The sequence below is a fragment of the Palaemon carinicauda genome, chromosome 14 (genome assembly GCF_036898095.1).
Source record: "Palaemon carinicauda isolate YSFRI2023 chromosome 14, ASM3689809v2, whole genome shotgun sequence".
NCBI classification, from domain to species: domain Eukaryota; kingdom Metazoa; phylum Arthropoda; class Malacostraca; order Decapoda; family Palaemonidae; genus Palaemon; species Palaemon carinicauda.
Genome location: NC_090738.1, coordinates 130,205,432 through 130,215,431, shown reverse-complemented (window position 1 = coordinate 130,215,431; position 10,000 = coordinate 130,205,432). Strand labels below are relative to the sequence as shown.

Below are 10,000 nucleotides of genomic sequence, written 5' to 3'. Positions count from 1 at the left end.
GAAATATAGACGAAAAAGGTGAACCAAAGAATTAAGGCAAACCAGAAAAAAAAAAAAAGTAAAACCGAATTAGAATGAACGTCCACATAAGAAGAACATTGTCGAGTAGGGGGGTCCAGTATCGGCTAACTATTTTGAAGAAGGATGGTGCCGTTCGGGAAGAAATGAGGCGACTGGCGAACCTAATGGAGGCTGAATTAGGGTAGTCATGGTCCTTTTCACCCTTCTACTGAATCTCCCAGGGCCTCGGACAGAGGAAGAGAGAGAGAGAGAGAGAGAGAGAGAGAGAGAGAGAGAGAGAGAGAGAATTGCAGTAAAATAGGAATTTATTGCAATTCCAATGGTATTGGTGATTAGAATTGCAAAATAATGTATTTTTTCCCATATAAGAGAGAGAGAGAGAGAGAGAGAGAGAGAGAGAGAGAGAGAGAGAGAGAGAGAGAGAGAGAGAATTATTATCATTATTTTAAATTATTATTATTATTATTATTATTATTATTTTACTAGTTTGTAGCTTAACTATTAAAATAATAATGAAAAGCAAGATGCTCTAAGCCCAAGGGCTTCCAACAGGGAGAGAGAGAGAATTATTATTATTATTATTATTACTTTTACTAGCTAAGCTACAACCCCTATTGAAAAAGTAGGATGCTACATGCCACAAGGGCTTCAACAGGGAAAAAAATATCCCAGTGAGGAAAGGAAATAAGGAAATAAATAAACTACAAGAGAAGTAATGAACAATTAAAATAACAAGTTTTAATAATAGTAACAACATTAAAACAGATCTTTCATATATAAACTCGTAAAAGACTTATGTCACCTTGTTCAACATTAAAAACATTCGCTGCAAAGTTTGAACTTTGAAAGTTCCACCGATGCAATCGGCGTCAATGACCTTAGATGTCAGGATGCCAGAAAACTTTCAATTAATCAACCACCGATGCAACTACGTGATAAAGGAAGATCATTCCATCATTGTACAACTTTCTTTGTATTTATTTATCAAGAGAATCATAATCATTCGATTTTAATATTTACTGCATTGAAAATATACTATAAAAATGTTATCTTTTTCCTTAATTAGTGAAGTTTTTCTTCTTTTTAGGAGCATGTGGGGTAGCATTTAAAGAAAGCCGTACACTTCGTGCACATTCCTTTATTTAGGCTTTGCGTGTTAAGGGAAATCCGGTGGTGGTGTTCAAGGGGAAAAAATATTCTTTGCCATTCATTTTTTTCCCACGAAGCAATCCCCTTTTCCGTTTAAAAGCGAAAAAGTACTATTAAAAAAGTATTCACATGATATATTTTTTTTTATTTAAAAACATATTTAGATAAATAGTAGAAACTTCAATTGTAAATACACACCATGTAAATAAAAAAATTACATAAGTAAATATACTATGATGTATATATGTTATAAACTGTAAGATTGTAAATGTGTATTTCACAATAAGAGACAAAAAAGCAAAATAGTGCGTATACGAGTCTTTGACAATTATTTCTTCAGAAATAAACACAGACCATCAGCCTAAACCATTTGTGATTAAGGAGATACTTCCAATTTACTAATTCATTTCACATAGACCCTGTTTAAAGGTTTAAAGGCCACTAATGAATGGCAGAGGCAAGAGGCAGTGCCACTGACCTATAAAGCAGGACAATGCCCTAGAGACTGATCATATGTACATATGACCAGCGCCCAATCCTCCTTTTTGCCCAAGCTACGACCAAGAAGGGCCAGACAATGGATGCTAATGACTCAGCAAATAGACCTGTAGGCTCCCCCAAACTCCCTATCCTTACCTCACAAGGATGGTGAGGTTGCAGCAACAAAAGGGAACTAACGAGTTTGAGCGGGACTTTAACTACAGTCTGGCGTTCACCAGTTAAGAACGCTACCACATCAGTCAAGAACGCTACCACATCAGCCACCAGCAACCCTTGTTGATATTGCAATTAAAGAAAACAACGAAATCCTCACGTTTTGTTCATTATTCAAAGAAAAACTAATTATTCTAACGAAGAAGGCTAAAACAACAACAAATGCAGCCGTGTCTATTCCACTGCAGGACAAAGGCCTCAGACATGTCCTTATTCATATCAGGGGTTAGGCCAGTTTTCATCACCACGCTGGCTAGTGCGGATTGATTATGTTTGGGGATTTTGGTCTGAGCGATCACAGCAAACAACCCTAGTATGGGTGTCCCAGGCTATTATAGTTTTGCTGATCATAGCGATATAAAAACTATTTCACCCTGTTAATTAAGGTATACTTACTCAGAATGTTGATATTTTCCCTCGCATGTTTATATTATTATTATTAATAATAATAATAATAATAATAATAATAATAATACTTGCCAAGCTACCACCCTAGTTGGAAAAGCAGGATGCTATAAGCCCGGGGGCTCCAACAATGAAAATAGCCCAGTGAGGAAAGGAAATAAGAGAAGTAATTAACAATTAAAATAAAATATTTCAAGAACAGTAATATTGAACTAAAATTTTCATATATGAACTATAAAAACTTTAACAAAAGTTGATCAGAAAAGATAAATTAGAATAACTGAATATCAGATTTAACATTATTAAATTTTATATTTTAAAATATTTTATTTATTTGAATCAAGTTTTATTATGATTATGAGAATTTGATTATTGAAGTCACTATAATGTGTTATCAGTGACTATGTATCAGATAAGACATTTGTTCATATGATTATACAGTTTTCCTTTCATTTAGATATAGTTTATGATTTTCCTTTTATTTACAGATATTATTCGGTATAAATTATACTTTTATTAATATTAATAATAAGTAAACTCCTTCATTTTATTTTACTACCTTTGCCATGAATCTCAAATACTACACAGTGTATTCTAGAAGTCTTATTCCAGCTGTGACCAAGTTGTGGAATGATCTTCCTAATCGGGTAGTTGAATCAGTAGAACTTCAAAAGTTCAAAGTTGGAGCAAATGTTTTTATGTTAACCAGGCTGACATGAGTCTTTTTATAGTTTATATATGACATATCTGTTTTTGACGTTCTTAATAGTTTATATAGGACTCTGTTTTGACGCTGTTACTGTTTTTAGAATGATATATTGTTAATTTATTCTCATCATTTATTTATTTCCTTATTTCCTTTCCTCACTGGGCTATTTTTCCCTGTTGGAGCCTCTGGGCTTATGGCATCTTGCTTTTCCAACAAGGGTTGTAGCTTGGCTAGTAATAATAATAATAATAATAATAATAATAATAATAATAATAATAATAATAATAATAATAGTTATTATTCGATAAAAATTATACTTTAATTAATATAATACTAAGGAAACTAAATTAATTTTTCTACTACTTTTGCCAGGTTTGGGAAAACGATTTATAATTAATCACGATAATTGCTGTATCACACGTACCCACTACCCTCCCCCCCCCCCCAAAAAAAAACTGATTAGACTTTTTTTTCATTGATTCAAGAATCCTTTCAAGTTTATATTTTTCTTGTCATGAATATTATTCTATCAATAAAAAAAAACCTTTTTGGCGTATAAGAGTTGATGTACCCTTCGTACCCACTCCACTCCACTCCACAAAAAAAAAAAAAAAAAAAAAAAAAAAAAAAAAAAAAAAAAAAAAAAAAAAAACTTTTCATTGATTCAAGGAACCTTTCAAGTATGTACTTTTTCTTTTGATAAATATTATTCTATTGAATAAAACAGAATAAAAAAATCCCTTTTTGCCGTATAAAAGTTGCTGAATTACACGTAATCACTCCTAAAAACAATTTTTGTTACTTATATTATTGATTCCAGAGAACTTTATACATTTCTCTTTTTATGAATATTATTCTATTAACAAAACGAAATAATAAAATCACTTTTTGACGTATAAGAGTTGCTGAGTCATTCGCACCCACTCCCCCCAAAAAAAAATTTTTGGTTAGTCTTTTTTTTATTGAGTCAAGAAACCTTTCAAGAATATATTTTTCTTTTCGTAAATATTCAATTAACAAAACGAAATAAAACAGAACCCTTTTTTGTCTTCCAATATAGATGGTTTCCTCGTAAAACTTGAAAAGTTCTAACTTGCAGCAAATGCTTTTTGTGTTGAACAGGCAGACAAAACTTTGTTTATAGTTTATATATGAACTATATGTTTTGATGTTACTGTTTTTTAAATATTTTATTTTAATTGTTCATTATTTCCCATATCATTTATTTATTTCCCTATTTCCTTTCCTCACTGGACTATTTTCCCCTCTTGGGTTTATAGCATCTTGCTTTTCCAACTGGGTTTGTAGCTTAGTTAGTAACAACAACAGCAACAACAACAACAACAATAATAATAATAATAATAATAATAATAATAATAATAATTAATAAAGTTGACAAACATCCTTCTTAACAGTTCCTTCTCCCTTTAAATAGTCCTTCGTTAGTCTCTTCTCTCTTTTTGATACATCTCCCCCTTTCTTTTCCATTCATCTACCTCCTTTCTTTTCGATTCATCTCCCCCTTTCTTTTCCATTCATCTCCCCCCCCTTTTTTGATTAATTCCCCCATTTCTTTTCAATTAATCTCCCCCCTTTCTTTTCCAATCACCTCCTCCCTTTATTTTCTATTAATTTCCCACCTTTCTTTTCGATTCATCTTCCCCCTTTAATTTCGATTCATCTCCTCCCTTTATTTTCTATTCATTCCCCCCTTTCATTATCCCCCAGTTAAACTCCTAGTCATTAAACGAATAGAAGAGGATTTTTCTTTCCCCCCCATTTTGCCTTTTTTTTTTTTTTTTTTTTTTTGCAGAGCCTTTTCCTTTACGCCACTAGATTCTTTTACCTGCCCAAATTAAAGAATTGCCTACTTTTACCCCCTCAAGGAAGGGGGCCCTTTTGTTACAAGTGGATTTCGTTCCCAAAAGTAAAGGGAAAAGTTTGGGTGTTCAAACTAATTAATATATTTCATACTACTTTTTTATTTATTCTTCTAAAAGTTATTATTTTTTTTTGGGGGGGGGCGTTCCTAGAATTTTAAAAGTAAAAGATAAAGAAATAGATAAGTATTTGTGAATTTCTTTGTTTAATTTTTTGCAATATACTGTACAATATGCATGGAACATTGATTCAATCGAGCTTGTTTTTCTAGCTACCACCCTTGGGAAAGCAGGAAGCTATAAACCCATGGGCTCCAACAGGGAAAATAGCCCAGCGAGGAAAAGAAAAAAGGAAACATTGAATAATGTGCCTGCGTTTACCCTCTAGTAAGAGAACCCTAACCCAAGACACTTGAAAACCATGGTACAGAGGCTCTGGCACTACCCAAGACACTTGAAAACCATGGTACAGAGGCTCTGGCAATACCCAAGACACTTGAAAACCATGGTACAACGGCTATGGTACTACCCAAGACACTTGAAAACCATGGTACAACGGCTATGGTACTACCCAAGACACTTGAAAAACCATGGTAGAGAGGCTCTGGCAATACCCAAGACACTTGAAAAACCATGGTACAGAGGCTCTGGCACTTCCCAAGACACTTGAAAAACCATGGTAGAGAGGCTCTGGCATTACCCAAGACACTTGAAAAACCATGGTACAGAGGCTCTGGCATTACACAAGACACTTGAAAACCATGGTACAACGGCTATGGTACTACCCAAGACACTTGAAAACCATGGTACAACGGCTATGGTACTACCCAAGACACTTGAAAAACCATGGTACAGAGGCTCTGGCACTACCCAAGACACTTGAAAAACCATGGTACAGAGGCTCTGGCACTACCCAAGACACTTGAAAAACCATGGTACAGAGGCTCTGGCATTACACAAGACACTTGAAAACCATGGTACAACGACTATGGTACTACCCAAGACACTTGAAAACCATGGTACAACGGCTATGGTACTACCCAAGACACTTGAAAAACCATGGTACAGAGGCTCTGGCACTACCCAAGACACTTGAAAAACCATGGTACAGAGGCTCTGGCACTACCCAAGACACTTGAAAAACCATGGTACAGAGGCTCTGGCATTACACAAGACACTTGAAAACCATGGTACTACCCAAGACACTTGAAAACCATGGTACAACGGCTATGGTACTACCCAAGACACTTGAAAAACCATGGTACAGAGGCTCTGGCACTACCCAAGACACTTGAAAAACCATGGTACAGAGGCTCTGGCATTACACAAGACACTTGAAAACCATGGTACTACCCAAGACACTTGAAAACCATGGTACAACGGCTATGGTACTACCCAAGACACTTGAAAAACCATGGTACAGAGGCTCTGGCACTACCCAAGACACTTGAAAAACCATGGTACAGAGGCTCTGGCACTGCCCAAGACACTTGAAAACCATGGTACAGAGGCTCTGGCACTACCCAAGACACTTGAAAAACCATGGCACAGAGGCTCTGGCATTACCCAAGACACTTGAAAACCATGGTACAACGGCTCTGGCACTACCCAAGACACTTGAAAACCATGGTACAGAGGCTCTGGCACTACCCAAGACACTTGAAAACCATGGTACAGAGGCTCTGGCACTACCCAAGACACTTGAAAACCATGGTACAGAGGCTCTGGCACTACCCAAGACACTTGAAAACCATGGTACAGCGGCTCTGGCACTACCCAAGACACTTGAAAACCATGGTACAGAAGCTCTGGCACTACCCAAGACACTTGAAAACCATGGTACAGCGGCTCTGGCACTACCCAAGACACTTGAAAACCATGGTACAGAAGCTCTGGCAATACCCAAGACACTTGAAAACCATGGTACAGAGGCTCTGGCAATACCCAAGACACTTGAAAACCATGGTACAACGGCTCTGGCACTACCCAAGACACTTGAAAACCATGGTACAGAGGCTCTGGCACTACCCAAGACACTTGAAAACCATGGTACAGAGGCTCTGGCACTACCCAAGACACTTGAAAACCATGGTACAGAGGCTCTGGCACTACCCAAGACACTTGAAAACCATGGTACAGCGGCTCTGGCACTACCCAAGACACTTGAAAACCATGGTACAGAAGCTCTGGCACTACCCAAGACACTTGAAAACCATGGTACAGCGGCTCTGGCACTACCCAAGACACTTGAAAACCATGGTACAGAAGCTCTGGCAATACCCAAGACACTTGAAAACCATGGTACAGAGGCTCTGGCACTACCCAAGACACTTGAAAACCATGGTACAGAGGCTCTGGTACTACCCAAGACACTTGAAAACCATGGTACAGCGGCTCTGGCACTACCCAAGACACTTGAAAACCATGGTACAGCGGCTCTGGCACTACCCAAGACACTTGAAAAACCATGGTACAGAGGCTCTGGCACTACCCAAGACACTTGAAAAACCATGGTACAGAGGCTCTGGCACTACCCAAGACACTTGATAAACCATGGTACAGAGGCTCTGGCACTACCCAAGACACTTGAAAACCATGGTACAGAGGCTATGGCACTTCCCAAGACTAGAAAACAATGGTTTGATTTTGAAGGACCCTTCTCCGAGAAGGGCTGCTTACCATAGCAATAAGTCCAGTAATTAACCTCTTGAATGACATGAATGAAAGAGCGTGTGTATAATGAATATACCAACCTATTCGGTGCTTGTGAAGGTAAAGGAAAGGCTTCACCTACAGAGAGGTTAAATATCAAACATTTTGGCTGGTCCTTAGCCTTCTTACTAACATTAATGATTGTTATTTTCTCTGTTCACTGAACAGTGTTTCCATGATAAAAGTTATTAACATCACTTTCACAAACATAAATTTTTTAAAAAAATGCTAGTTATTTTATTAACTTTAAATATAAACAACCCTTATTTAATAATACGGATTTATAAATGCACCTGTTAATACTCTTTTACGAACAACGAAATAAGAAAGAATAATTACCATCGTGGTTAAATTTCGCTCTATAAACCTTATCCATCAAGTTCTAACAGAAAATATTACTCTATATACTGTGTAATATTCAAGAATACGTAAAAAGTTACGGTTATTTTTGGAACATAACTTGAAATGTGACTGGCAAGTCATAGTAAATAGCGATTCCTATTTCAGTGTATATTCCATGTTAGACAGGATTGCACCTCCTGTTTTTTTCAACACTAGAAAACTACCTTTTCTGATTAGCGATCGTTTTAAAATTGATGTACAAATTTAGTTTGTTATAAGTCATGAGTAAGAACGGTTTGAAACCAGGTCTTTTAGAAAACGAGCATCAGATAATTTCTAATCAAAGGTGAAAGAAAGGAATTGGAATCGGTCACTGGTCAATTTTATTTCCACATGGCTTGATATAAATGACTGATTCATGGAAAAAAGAAAGGATATCCAGGTCCTCAGAGGGACATATCCCAAAACTTTTCAGACTTTCAAGTTCTTATCAGTTCACGAATAGCTTTCGTCGTGCAATGAAGTTTTGCAACGGCAATTTTACTTTTGAGATCTTGATAAATGTATGCTGTTATGTACGCACACACACATACAAGACGAATATATGCCTTATGGACCAAAAGAAAATTTCAATTTCGAATGCACATTGGAAAATGAAGTCGACTGAAAGAACCGCCTTTGAAAATGTAAAAGGGAATCATTGAAACTTTATTCAAGTGGAACTTTGATGTTTTAACCCTTTTATTGCCTTTGGTGACTTAGTCAAAATTTGAAAAAAAGGGGAAACAACTTTTAAAATCACCCAAACCATAGAAAGTTGGTATTTATTGTAAAGGTCTTGATGACAGCTTTCCAATGATTATTAAGAAACTACTGTGTGTGTGGTCTTGAAATATTTTGCTACATCAGAAGTTTTATTGCATTGACCGCTGGGAGTGAAAGGGTTAACAGGAAATCCTTTGAATACTGCCAGAGCTGACTTATGCATACAGAAATATTGGTACTGCATAAAACTTCCCTTCCTGATTGGGGATATCTTGATATTGTGAAATGGTTTGCGTATTGCCATGACCAGCAAAGGCTGTAATAGTTAGGGCCACCCATATTAGGTTGGTTTGCTTTGAGCTATCAGACGAAAATCTCCCACCATGACTAATCCGCACTGGAACAGCGTGGTTATAAAAACTAGCCAATTCCCATATATGAATTGACATGTCTAAGGCCTTTGTCCTGCAATGTACTAGAAACAGCTGCAGTTCATGTTGCAAAGAACTTATGTTCCCATAATCCCTGTAGAATTGCTTTTAAGTAAGCCAAACAGAACTTAGGACACCCAATACTACCTTACGTAAAGGTAGAGGTGTCTGATTTTAGTTCCAGTATCATCAGAATAGATGCTCACCAGAACGTCAGCCGGGCAAGCCCAACCACAGCAGTGGCCTCCCCAGTAAAGAGCTTAAACTCACGGTCCTGGGCGGGGGATCGATCTGTTGCCATGCGAATGCTTGGCGAATACGTTACCACTGTACTTGCCCGGACAATATTCCTTTAATGCTAGTTAATGTGCACATTATACGTGATGTTTACCTTCATATAAATCATGGAGGATGCACTGTGGTTTATCTCATAATTCTCAACATCATGTCTCATTACACGTGAAATATATAAGCGGTTCTCCTTACCAACTTTAGTGTTATTTTCATTCTTTAAAATTTGAAATTCAAACTGCAACTTAAAAAAGGCGCATTGTCTCGAAAATCCCATTAGATGTTATCTTTAACTCTCATTCTACCAGGATCCTTAATATTTACTCTCATATACTAACAGACTTTACCATTTCTATCTGTCGACTGTTGCTCACTTTCACGCTTAATTTTAACCCCTTTGAAATTTTTTATTTTTTTGTTGCTAGTTTCTGCAATTTCTCCTCATCTTTAGTCATAATAACGGCAATTTCACATAATCCATTACAAAAGTTCTTTTCCCTTTAGTCTGTCACATCTACTGTCCATTATCTGACTTTCTTTCATCTTTCTTATTCTATATTGATATTACACAGTCAAGCAAA

At 36.6% G+C, this 10,000-nt stretch overlaps 1 protein-coding gene across 1 annotated transcript in view; it reads left to right on the top strand.

The window, feature by feature from the left end:
- The window catches only part of nAChRalpha2 (nicotinic acetylcholine receptor alpha2), a 216,233-nt gene that overhangs the window by 153,631 nt on the left and 52,602 nt on the right, over positions 1-10,000 (top strand). The window lies entirely within an intron of this gene.